The sequence below is a fragment of the Myxine glutinosa genome, chromosome 12 (genome assembly GCF_964187855.1).
Source record: "Myxine glutinosa chromosome 12, kmMyxGlut1.1, whole genome shotgun sequence".
In the NCBI taxonomy this organism is placed as follows: domain Eukaryota; kingdom Metazoa; phylum Chordata; class Myxini; order Myxiniformes; family Myxinidae; genus Myxine; species Myxine glutinosa.
The window spans coordinates 87,917,398-87,930,451 of NC_136272.1; the positions used below are offsets into that span (position 1 = coordinate 87,917,398).

Genomic DNA, 13,054 nt, shown 5'->3' on the forward strand with positions numbered 1-13,054 from the left:
ATCTCTCAATGGTGAAGAATTACTTGGAATACTAAAAACGTTTCATATCCAGATCCGGATCCATATAATCACCAAAATTTAATCATTTCGTCCTTCTCACACACCCAACCTCTCAACCACATTTTGGCTGAATCCGTCCGAATCCAATTTTTCAGATATCTTGTTCATGGACAAACAAACAAACAGACAGAGGCAGAGCAGACCAACAAACATGGAGAGACAACGGATCTGGTCAAATCCCTTAGCTTTGATAAACTGGAAAGACATATGGCACAATTCAAGTCGAACGCACTCGGACCTGGAACCGGAAGTTCATATTTATTTTGGTCAAGACTTGCCCTGCTGCCCCATTATCAGGTCACGCACCATGAGGCTCAATTTTACAGAGAAACAAAAAGACCAGCAGATATAAAAAGAGTACAAAAGGAGTGCAGGTTACCTTCAAAATTCTACCGGTTATTTTCCTCGAACCAGGAGTGGTTCACAATCTCCTGCAAAACAATGGATGTGTTGGATTCAAATATAAACACGATCAGAAATCACCTGCACTGGTGAGCAATTGCATTTTGATCCACAATAACAGGATGTCAGCAATCCCAGCATGTGTGAACATTCTTGATCATGCAAATAACATACTGCAGTTGAAAACTGTATCGCTCAACGTCATGCGTCATAGTGAGCCTCTCCATTGGATCCTTCCGAAGCATCGCAGTCAGAAGGGAAACCAATGTTTCCCTTGCAAAGGATGGTGAACTCTTTCCCACATTGAAGTCAGTCTTGTCATGTGACATCTGCAAAGAAGCAAAACAAATGTATTTGTGACCGAATCCTAAACAATCGTTGCAATTGAATACTTACATTTGCATAAAAAGCATATTCCAAACAAGCACTCACTGATGCCATAACCAAGGTTTGACTCAAAACTCATGAAATAAGTTATGGTGGACAACACAAAAGTTTTTTCTTAGCTGAAAAAGAAACCCTCTCAGCTCAATAAGACGACATTAAGTACAGTCTATGTGGTTTTATTCGCTTTTCTATCTGCAAAAAAAGTTAAAAGTGGGGAGTGCAGTCAATACACAGATATAGAAAAAAGTCTCAAAACCAATCAATGCTAAATTTCAATTTTATTCCAATTGTCACACATATACCAGCAGATCTACATTCTACATATCGGGTAACGTTTAGAGCTGCAGGGCCTGGTTTACTATGGCCCCTTTGGCACATCAGTGGGGGAGATCAGAAGGGGCCCATAATGACTGAGATAGATTATTTTTGAAGTGCACACATTGTGATATGTTTAAATAAAGATTGTGTAGAATATAATGCTATTTTTAAAAACAGGGACCATACCCATGGAAGCTCACCTGGTAGAATATAGCATAATACTACACTGACTAAAGGCATTTTAAACAGTATCACAGTATTTACACGATAAAGAAACAAACAAAAAAAAACTATTTTGGGGGACAACATCCACCACCCCCCCCCCCCCCCAACCCCAAATACCTCCTTAGACCCTGATTTTACAAATGCCTTGACCAAACATTGATTTGTCATGGGTGATTAAAGTTGTGGGCAAATTTCATCAGTATTGCATGTGTAGTTTCTGAGAAGAAAGCAAACACCTATTTTTGGGGGCAATCCTACCCCCCCCCCCCCACACCCGCCCTCTCCCCACATAGACTGCCTTTGGCCACGACTATTTTTTATGCCGTGACATTATGGATATTGAATGTTGTGGTCAAATTTCATCGGAATTGTATGTGTAGTCTCTGAGAAGAAAGCAAATTTTAGGGGGCAACCCCCCTCCACCCCCCCGACGTAGATCCCCTTCGGGCCAGATTTTTTTAATGCTGCGAAAAAAAAACTTTGGCACATCACGGGTGGTGAAGGTTGTGGTCAAGTTTCATCGGAATCATGTGTGTAATTTCAAAAAAAGAAAGCAAATACCTATATTGCAGGGGGGTGGTGGGGGGGTCAAAGTTGGACCCACTTTGAACCCCCGTAGACCTCCTCCAACTTAAATTTTCATCGTACCATGAACATACTTTTGTACATCACGGTGATGAAAGTTCTGGTCAAGTTTCATTGAAACAGCGTGTGCAGTTTCAAAGGAAAAAGCAAATTCCTATTTTAAGGGTCAACCCAGGATCCACTTTGACCCCCGATAGACCTCCATAGATCACGATATTTTTTTATTCCCCCCAAAACATTCAGTGGTTTCCGAGAATTTTTTTTTTTTTTTTTGCGTTTCGTCCACGATGGCTGCCACACCACTTGACCTATGACGACACAATTATCAGAAAAACATTCTGCATGGGTGTCACTCCTACCCTGAAAGTTTTGGCTCAATCGGACATGCAGGCCATGAGCAGGTCTGACTTTCGCTCACTTTCATTCCATTAAAAGGGTGCAACTCATCTTCGCTTGAATACATTTCAGAAACATATTTTCTCATCAATATAAAAAGTTGGAATGGTGAATTTTGGCCAACACCAAGTAATTTCCACTAATATCAGCACTATTTTATTGTAGCGTACCCATAGTGGGTGCAGTGACTTGGCAATGCGGTGTAGTAGTATTTACACCCAGCCAATCATCAGCCAGTATTGTCACAGTTCGTGCCATATTTATCCACCAATGGCGTCTTCGATGAAAGGTGTGAATTGCGACGATGTCTATAGAAAAGGTGTCAGAAATCGGCCCAACCCAACTGTGTGCCATGCACATATCATCTGTTTAGAAACAAGATATTCTTACCTTGACACAGATTCAGTGGGATAAGCACCGTGAATATCTATTAGAATTGGATGGATAGGTTGTGTGTGTGTGTGTGTGTGTGTGTGTGTGTGTGTGTTTGTGTGTTTGTGTGTGCGCGTGTGTGTATATGTGAGTGTGTGCATGGAAATATGTGTGTGAGTGTATGTATTTTTATGTGTGAATGTATGTATGTCTATGTGTGTGAGGGTATGTATATATGTATGGGTGTATATATATGAATGTGTGTGTGTGTGTGCGCATGTGTGTGTGTGTGTGTGTGTGTGTGTGTATATGTGTGTGTACTTGTGTGTGCCGTTGGTTGTTATCTCCATAATTTTGGTGTTAGAAAGTGGAATGGAGTCCTCCCAGGACTTGAAGTATCCACCCCCGCTTCAGTGAAGGATTGTGATTCAAGGGAGGTGGTTTTGAAGTTTTGTTCTTACAGTTTTGTTCCAAGGGTTATTTTCAGGATTGTCACTGAGCCCCATACCACCTTCAACTGTAGTTCGTTTGTGGTGAAGTTCCAAGGGATGGTTTTAAAGATATTTGTAAGGTTCTTCTTTATCATTCCCATTGCCCCAATTATCACTGGTACAATTTTGGAACTCTTCAGCTTCCAGGATCTTTTCAATTCATTATTGAGGTCATGGTGTTTAGTCATCTTCTTGATATCTGTATTATTAAGGCCAAAATCGCCAAGTACTGATATCTCAATTGGCAATACTGTATTTTCCTTTTTGTGTCTGAGTACTGTGTGCAGTCACAATGATTTGTTTTCCATGTTTATGCCTGATTATGTCCTTGTTTTCAATGACTGCATTTGGTTCATGTTCTGATGAGTTTTTTGGAAATGGGACATTTTACTTCTGCAGATGTGCCAATGGATTACTCTACATTTCTTGTTGTGCCTTTGAGTGTACAGCTGCTCTGACATGAGTTTTTTACATCCCGATAGATGACTCAGACGCAAAAGCTCAGACGCAAAGCTCAGACACAAAAAGGAAAATACAGTATTGTTGATTGAGATATCAGTCCTCAGCAATTTTGGCCTAAATAATGCAGATATCAAGAAAATTAACAAATACCAAGACCTCAAGAATGACGTGAAAATATCTTGGAAGCTGAAGAGTGCCGAAATTTTACCAGTGATAATTGAGGCAATGGGAATGATAAAGAAACTTACGGATATCTTAAAAACCATCCCTGGGAACATTAACACAAACGAAATACAGTTGGACGTTGTACAGGGCTCAGTGACGATCCTGAAAAGAGTGCTTGGAACAAAACTCTGAGAACAACAAAACGTCACAACCTAACCCATGAATCGCAATCCTTCACCGAAGTGGGGGGTGGATACTTTGAGTCCTGCGACGACTCCATCCCACCTTCAAAAACCCAAATTATGGAGATAATAACCAACGACACACCAACATACACACATATCCACTCACACAAACACATACATGTACACACACTCACACATACACCCACAATCACACACCCATACATATATACATACCCTCACACACATAGACATACAAACATTCACCCATTTAAAAAAAAAAAATTTTTATAATAATAATAAAAAAAAAAAAAAAAATCTATATGTATATCTATATCTATATCTATATCTATATATATATATATCTCTATATATATATATATATAGTATATATATATATATATATATATATATATATATATATATATATATATATATATATATATATATATATATATATATATATATATATATATATATATATATTGTTACGGATTCGTCACTTCCGTTGTTGTGGTTTTCATCCACTTGACATATTTCTGATTCTATGTATTATTATTGTCTTCAAAAGTTTTATTGTTCATGAACAGTTATCAAAAGTTAAAAAGGTTAACTTTAAATGATACAGGAAAGCGATTGAGCACATCAATCTTCAATGCTTGAAGGCATTTTGCCATTGTCGGAGAGGACGGCAACTGGTGGTAGTGTTCGTTTATAGGGGATTGGTGGCTGTGTTAGAGCTCCACTCCATGTCATCCATTTAGAGTCTGATTTGGTGTCAGGACCGGTCACCGTAGGTTTACAAGCCACTCTTCCTGTAGAGGGAGTATCTTTTGTCATCGGGAATGATTTGGCCGGTGGTCAAGTTTCTGGTAACCCGATGGTTGTTAAAAAGCCCAGTATGGAAAATAACACCACACCAGTCAGGGATGGAGGCAATATTGGCAAGCTCTTTGTAGGTGGACTGAACTTAACAAGGGAAGAGGTTCTGATCTCCGTCTTCGGCAAATATGGACCGCTTTTGGAAGTGCGGCTGATAAAAGACGGAAACACAAAAATCAAGAGGGTTTGGCTTTGTCACGTTTGAAAACACAAAGGACGCCAAAGATACAGAGAAGGATTTGAATGGCAAGGATTTGGATGGTCGGACCATAGCCGTAGAGAAGGCAGGCCATCGGCGTCAAGGGGGCTACAGAAGAGGAAAATGTGGCGGTTGTTTCAGGGATGGATATGGCTCCCGGGGTGGGAGTAGTGGTTTTTGGTGGTGGCCGCAGTCGATATTATTATGGAGGCTTCTAGAGTTACGGCAGCTCCCGAAGGAATGAGTATCAGGGTAGTGGCCGAGAAGGAGACCGCTATTCACGTGACTACAGTGACAAGCGGTCCAACCGTGATTATTATGAAAGTTAGAAAGAGTTGAAGCACTGAATGCTGCGGAGCAGCCGAGCCAAGATTCCTACACGGATTAACCCGTGAACGCCACGTTCCTAAAGGCGTCCATGTAGTGAACTTTCCAACATGGATTAACCGTGAACTCCATGTTCCTAAAGGCGTCCATGTAGTGAATACTTCCAGGCCTCACCACCCAGCCACCATGGAACCTGGCATTCGCTTGGCCTCCCGGGAAAGTGCTATAGATTTGCTGGCCTTTGGGTTTTTGATCACAACCCTTTAACCTTCATTCAAAAAAAACTAAAAGTAAAAATCAGAGGGTGATGAGATGGAGTTTGGCTTTGCAGAAATCCAACTGGGAAATTGAGCATGTAAAGGGCAGGGACACTGTCGTTGCTGATGCTTTGTCCAGAGGGAATTAACTTTGGAAACCTCTGTGGGTTGTGTGGAATTTTGTTGATTTATTTTTGGGAGATATTGATAATTGTTGCTCATGGGAATTGATGATTTAGTTGTGAGTTTACTTTGTTGTGTTTAAAGAGTGTGCCTGCAAAGAAAGTTTTCGCTGTGTCAAACTTTCTTTCTTGAGGGGGGGGGGGGGGGGGTGGTGTGTTACGGATTCGTCACTTCCGTTGTTGTGGTTTTCATCACTTGACATATTTCTGATTCTATGTATTATTATTGTCTTCAAAAGGTTTATTGTTCATGAACAGTTATCAAAAGTTAAAAAGGTTAACTTTAAATGATACAGGAAACCGAACCGGAAGATGAAGAGAGAGAAGAAGAGGAAGGCGTGGCGAGCAAAGTCGGACAAGACGCGTGACGTCAAGCGCCGTAGCGAGCGTTGTCGAACGAAGGTCGCGAGTGAATTTTGAGTTCCTTGAAAGGACATCCTGCGATAGGTGTTATCACTGGGATTGAGAAATCTGAGTAGTCAGGTTTAGGCGCTGATATTCTGAAGAATCCTCGCCGGGTCGCTTCGTCTCAAGTAAGAGCCATTGGCCATTTTGACCCTCGCGCCTCATTCACCGAAAAAGGTTTTTGCTACGCGTCAACTTCTCTCACCATCCTGTCCTCTGTCGGGGATGTGTGTGAGCAAACGCTTTGTCTCAAATTACGTTGCGGTTCACTGACTGAGCTGTGAACGTGCTCATCTGGAGGGTGCCTTTGTACAGTTTCGGCTGTGTGACTGCCCTTGCTATCTGCATGGGATTCGGGTCTCGACTGGACAGCGGGATTCGGGTTTCGACTGGACATCGTTCTAGCGATCGCTGGAGCGAATCAACTTCGTCTTGGAGAAAGTTATAGAGACATTGAGGGGTGTCCTTTTTCACTCACTTGGAGCGCAGTGAGTTATCTGACTTTAGCTGATGGTACCTTCATAAGATATATTGAGTGTACTTTTGATTGCACCGTTATTCCTGTGTGATTTTTAATACAATATTTGTTCGTTTATAATCATTGGTGTGGTTTCACTATTGGTTTCTGACACAGAATAACACATTTTTCTGCCGTGGCTCCTCTCGGAGTTCGGAGGTATACCGAGACCAGGAGGTCGGGGAGGAACACGTAAAAAAAAAAAAAAAAAAAAAAAAATATATATATATATTTACACACACACATGCAGTCACATGAAAAAGTAAGTACACCCCATGTAAAGTTTTGACTTTTTCAACATATTTCAACATACAGCTATTTGATATTCATTTCAACAATATTGATCGATAAAGCTGATATAATATAACAAATATCATGAAACATTTACATTTTGTAGTCCATTGAATAATTTAAATAAACATAGATGCAAATTTTGCATGTGGAAAAAGTAAGTACACCCTTGACTCTAATAGGTGGTATTGCCCCCTTTGGCAGAAACAACCTCAAGCAGGCATTTCTTATAACTGTCTGCCAGTCTCTGACATCGACTGGGAGAAATTTTTGCCCACTCCTCCATGCAGAATTCTTTCAGCTGTGCGATTTTTTAGGGGTTTCTTGCATGCACAGCTCGTTTCAAATCCACCCACAACATCTCGATGGGATTTAGATCCGGGCTTTGACTTGGCCATTCCAGAACCCTCCATTTCTTTCTTTTCAGCCATTCCTTGGTGAATTTACTGGTATGTTTAGGGTCATTGTCATGTTGCAAGGTCCACTTTCGGTTGAGCTTCAACTTTCCGACAGATGGCCTCACATTATCCTCAAGCACCCTCTGGTACAATGAAGAATTCATAGTGGATTCTATGATGGTGAGCTGCCCAGGCCATGATGTTTTGTGATCTCATTGCCGAATGTGGACCCGAGAGACTGGAATACAGACCAGTGATATCTCTTGGAAATGTGCCCAGGGTTTGGATTATTCCTATTAACGGTATTTTTTTTTTTTTTTTTTTTTTTTTTTTTTTATACAAGATCGAGGCTCGTGAAAGAGCGAACATTAATCACACAGAAAGACAAACCGACACATAAAACATATAACATAGGGAGCGGTAGACAAGATGGGGAGAGAGGGGGAAGGACACAAACACAACATTTAAGAGCAGGGACCGAGAGACATGGAGACATCGAGAGATCTGAGAGAGGGCGAGGGCTTTGGGGGGGGGGGGGGGCGTGGGAAGGGGGCAGTGGGAGAGGTATAAAACATATGGACACTGCCAGGACTTCCAGGAAAGAAGTTGGAATTTCAAACAAGGTGGATCTGGGGTGAATTAGCGGGGTTAGAAAAGATCAAGGTTTTGGATGGGAGAGGATAAGAGATGGTGGTGAACAGCTGTTTTGAAGACCTGGAGGGAGGAGTGGGATTGAAGGGAGTGAGGGAGTTTGTTCCAGAGGCGGGAGAAAAGAGGAATGAAAGAGTGAAGGTGAGCGGAGAGCCGAGATTTCGGCAGTTTAACCATCAGAGGGTTGCTGGCAGATCTTGTGCGACCTGTAGGAATATTTGGGGGACAGAGCACAGAGAGAGCTGGGGGTGCAAGGCCGGAGAGGAGTCGGTAGAAGACAGAAAGACCACCTACCTGCCTGCGGTGAGTGAGTGAAAGGCCCTCAGAGATAGCTTCATCGCGGGAGATTCCAATAATTCTGAAAGCTTTGGTTTCAACAGCGTGAAGCCGAGCTAGGTGTGAGGCAGGAGCACCGGCCCATAGGGGAGAACAGTATTCCATTGAGCTGCGGATGAAAGCCTTGTATGTGGTGAGGAGCTCAGGTGTGCCGAGGAAGGACTTCGCACGACGGAGGATGCCCAGTCGGCGACTGGCTTTGGAGGCCAGCTTGGAAATGTGGTTTTCCCAAGAAAGATCATGGCAGATAGTGAGACCCAAAATCTTGAGCGACAGAACTTCTTGGAGAGGATTGTTGAGAAAGTAGATGGGAGGGTTGTCCAGTCGATCTTTTCGGAGAGACATAGTAAGAGTGTGAGATTTGTCAGGATTGAAAGACATGTTCCACTTGTTTGACCAGTCTGTGATTTTGTCCAGGTCTTCAGAGAGTGAGGAGGCAGCAGACTGCCGATCTGAGGGAAGAGGAATGGAGCGGCAGAGAGTGGAGTCATCAGCAAAGAGATAGAGAGGATTTTCGAGAGAGTCAGAGAGATCATTGATGAAGACCAGAAAAAGCACGGGGCCCAGAACACTGCCTTGGGGAACTCCAGCCTGAACAGGAAGAGGAGATGAGAGAAACCCATTCAGGGCCACACGTTGACGACGACTAGAGAGGAAGTCCGCCAGCCATGCGTGGAGATTTCCATGGATACCAAAGGAGGAGAGTTTGGTGAGCAGAGCGGGGTGCCAGACCGTGTCGAAGGCACGTGATATGTCGAGGGAGACAGCTCTAATTTCCTGTTTGGCATTGAGGACCTCCATCCATTGTTGAGACAGCAGAAGCAGCATGTCCAGAGTAGAGTGACCTGGTCTGAAACCAAATTGATGATCAGAGATCAAGCCATTGGAGAAGAGGAAAGATTTCATATCAGAAGCAATGATGGATTCCATGACTTTGCTGATAATTGGGAGAAGGCTGATTGGTCTGTAGTTGCTAGGATCTGTTTTTGCACCTTTTTTGTGCAAAGCGGTGATGTTGGCTGATTTCCAAGCAGATGGCAGTTGACCTTGAGCAAAAGAGAGGGTGAAGAGAACAGAGAGAGGGTGAGATAGAGCAGCAGAGCAGGATTTTAGGACCCGTGGGCTGATGCCGTCGGGTCCAGTTGCAGAATCAGAGTCGAGGGTTGACAGAAACTTTTCCACCTTGTCAGGAGGAAAGGACACGGAGTCCAGGAGCAGCAGGGTACGACTGGGTATGGTGGGTACAGAGAGGGATGGGTTTGGGACACAAGATTTAGAGGCAAACACAGAGTTGAGGCATTCAGCTTTTTCACGTGCGGAGTCAGCTGTGTAGCCGTTTGAGGTAAGGGAGGGGATGGAGGGGGAACAAACACCAGAAATGGATTTGACCAGACGCCACCAGGATTTGGAAGAGGGAGACAGATAAGAGAGTTCGGTCTTGAGAACGGAGAGATATTGTTTCCTGGCTCTCCTGAGGGTGGACACACACTTGTTTCGGGCTTTGTGAAAGGAAATGAGATTTCCTTCCGTTGGATTTGCTTTCCAGGAGACGAAGGCAAGTTGTTTCTGGGCAACAGCCTCACCACAAGATTCCGTGTACCATGGACGGGAGGAAGGGTATGACAACTGAAGACGAGATGGGATAAATCTGTGCATGAGAGAGAGCAATTTACTTTGGAAGAATTCCCAGGATGAGTTGATGTCAGAGGTGGTAGAGATGGGAGACCAGTCCAGATGATTGATGGCTGCTTGAAGACCGTGCCAGTTGGCCTGAGTGAAATGCCAGACTCGTCGACGCTGAGCAGGCTCCCTGAGGATGGTCAGAGAGATGTCCACTTTAACAAGGACATGATCAGATGATCCGATCGGAGCAGAAGAAGAGCAGCAGACATTTTCAGGGAAGTTAGTCATAACCAAGTCCAGAAGAGAAGATGTTCCGTTGACTGAGATCCGGGTCGGGAAATTGACAGATTGTGTCAGTCCCAGTGAGTCGCAGAAGTCCTTTGCTGAGGAGCCATGGCTGGTGAGAGAGGTACCCACACCCAGCCAACTGGCATGATGACAGTTGAAATCACCACATATGAGGAAGAGAGAGTTGGGATGAGTAGATAGAAGTTGGTCCATATCATCAGACAGCGAGATGTAGATGGAGTCATCACTGTTTGGTGGACGGTACAACACACATATGAACAAGAGGTGGGAGCGAAGGGGAAGCCGTAGCCAGAGGTATTCCTGGGGGTGAGGTGGAGAGAGTGCAGTGCAGGGCGAGTGAGGAAGAGAGTTTTTGATAAAGATAGCAACCCCGCCTCCAGGACGAGGCTCAGGTCTATCATACCGGAGGAGGGAGTAGCCCGGGAGAGATACTATGGAATCAGAGACATCATAAAGGAGGAAAGTTTCTGTTAAGCAGATCATGTCTGGTTTGACAGAAGCAACCTGTATGGAGAGATCAGTTAAGTTTGAACGAAGGCCCCGGATGTTTGAGGTCCATACCGTTAATGAAGAGGAAGGGGGAGCATCAGATACAGAACAGGGGGGAGGAGGGGTAGGGTAAGATGTGGAAGAGGTGGAAGAGGTAGGGAGAGCTGTTGAAGGTGTGTCAGAGATTTCAGAATAGCTCGGAGAAAGGGAAGGATGGGGCGGACAAAAGGTTTGATGGTGATTGGGTGAGCCACAATGAGGTGTTATTTGAGGAGGGGGAAGAGCGAGGCAGAAGGTTGGGGGAGATGGAGGTGAGAGTTTGAAGGGGGAAGAAGCGGGGAGGACGCTTTGAGGAGGGGGAGTGAGAGGGGGGAAATTGAGAAGCAATGAGGGTGGGGAGATTTGAAGGGGAGGGGTGAGGGGGGAGTTTGGGAGGGAAGGGACAAGGGGAGGGATTTGAAAGGGATGGGATATGGGGGAGATTTGGAGGGGAGGGGTGAGGCAGGAGTCTAGGAGGGGAGGGGCGAGGGGGCGTCTTGGTGGGGAGGGGTGAGGGGGTAGTTTAGGAGGGAGGGGGCAAGGGGGGAGATTTGAAAGGGATGGGTGATGGGGAAGATTTGGAGGGGAGGGGTGATGGGGAAGATTTGGAGGGGAGGGGTTATGGGGAAGATTGGGAGGGGAGGGGTGAGATTGGATTTTTGAAAGTGTACGATTTATGGGAAACGAACATTTATTGCAAAATGAGTTTCTTGTGACCTTCGAGTTAAAAATACGTTTAAGGACGCTGGATGGAGGATGGAGTGCAGGAGAGTTTAGGGAATGTAGAAAAAAGGCACTATAGGAGATGGATATTTTTTTGGGGATGAATTGATTTGGTGAGCAAGTCGAAAGCAGCCTTTTAAAGAAGAAGAAGAAAAAGGTGTTATAAAATATGACGGAATACATAACTTGAGGGGAAAGTGTAAACATTGAAGGTTAATGAGTGAAAACTATCTGGGGAAATGGGGGAGAAACACGTGGTCGAAGAACGAACGAACGAATAAGAATGAATAAACGAATGAGAACAGAGAAGGAAATGTTTTTTTTTTTTTTTTTTTTTTTTTGAGTTGAGATTTACACAAGGAAGTAGGCTATGGGTGAAAAGACTGGGAATACAGAGAACGAAAGTTATTGGATCACAAACGACGGACCACTGAGAGAAAAACAAAGCCTCAAGGTTGTACAGTGCACACTGTACAAGGCCTTGCTCGCGACACGGCAAACAGACGATCAATTTATGAAAGATAAACACCGAGAAACAACCAAAGTTGCACACAATAACTTCACACACCGAAAGATAAATACAGTTTCGACAAAATACAATTGTGAACAGACTTAACTTCGAAAAATGTGGAGACCGTGTGGAGCTTCGAAAATCCCTGCCGCCGTCTCCAAGATCTCGCGTATTCTTAAGACAGGGAGAATGTGAAGAATTGGACGACGGAAAGCCAGTTGCTGGTGTGATACACATAACTGTCTCGCAGGGGCGGTCCATGTGGAGATGGGCGGTTTTGCATATGTAACCAGCTGTGAGAGTGGGAGACTGCCATATTTGCTGCTATGACTCGTTGAGAGCTAGGTAAGAGTTATTAATTTGCTGCTTAGTAGTTTGCCTCATTTTAAATGTATTGGGTTGCCTTGTTTGTATCATGTAGATTGTAGACTAATGTTATGATCTTGTGTTATGTATAGATGCACATGGTCGATTGCAATAAAGCCTCCTTTCCTGTGAGGTCTCTGGCTCTACTTTCACAACAGAGAGAGAGAGAACTTTACTTTGGAGATTGCAGAAGAGCTTAGAGAAAGGGAAGGGTGAGGAGGCCAAAAGGTTTGTTGGTTATGGGATGAGGCACAGTGAGGTGTTGTTTGAGGAGGGGCAGCGCAAAGTAGAAGGTGTTGTTTGAGTGGGGGGATGGGGGGGCAGAGCGAATTTGAAGGTTGAGGAGGTGGAGGTATGAGTTGGAAGGGAGAGGAATCGGGAAGGAGTCAGCTTTGAGGAGAAAGGGTGAGAGGGGAGAAAAATGGTGGGGGATTGGATGGGAAAGGGGTGTGAGAGATGCGTTTTGAAGAGGAGGGGTGAGGGGGAGATTTGAATGGGAGGAGT

General features: G+C 44.1%; 1 protein-coding gene across 1 annotated transcript in view; it reads right to left on the reverse strand.

The window, feature by feature from the left end:
- Window positions 1-669: 669 nt before the first annotated feature.
- LOC137418790 (putative serine/threonine-protein kinase MARK-C) overlaps window positions 670-13,054 on the reverse strand; it is a 137,027-nt gene continuing 124,642 nt past the window's right edge. Inside the window, exon 14 of the mRNA XM_078766071.1 lies at window positions 670-791. The gene's annotated coding sequence lies outside the window, so the exon portion shown is untranslated. The remainder of the gene's footprint in view (window positions 792-13,054) is intronic.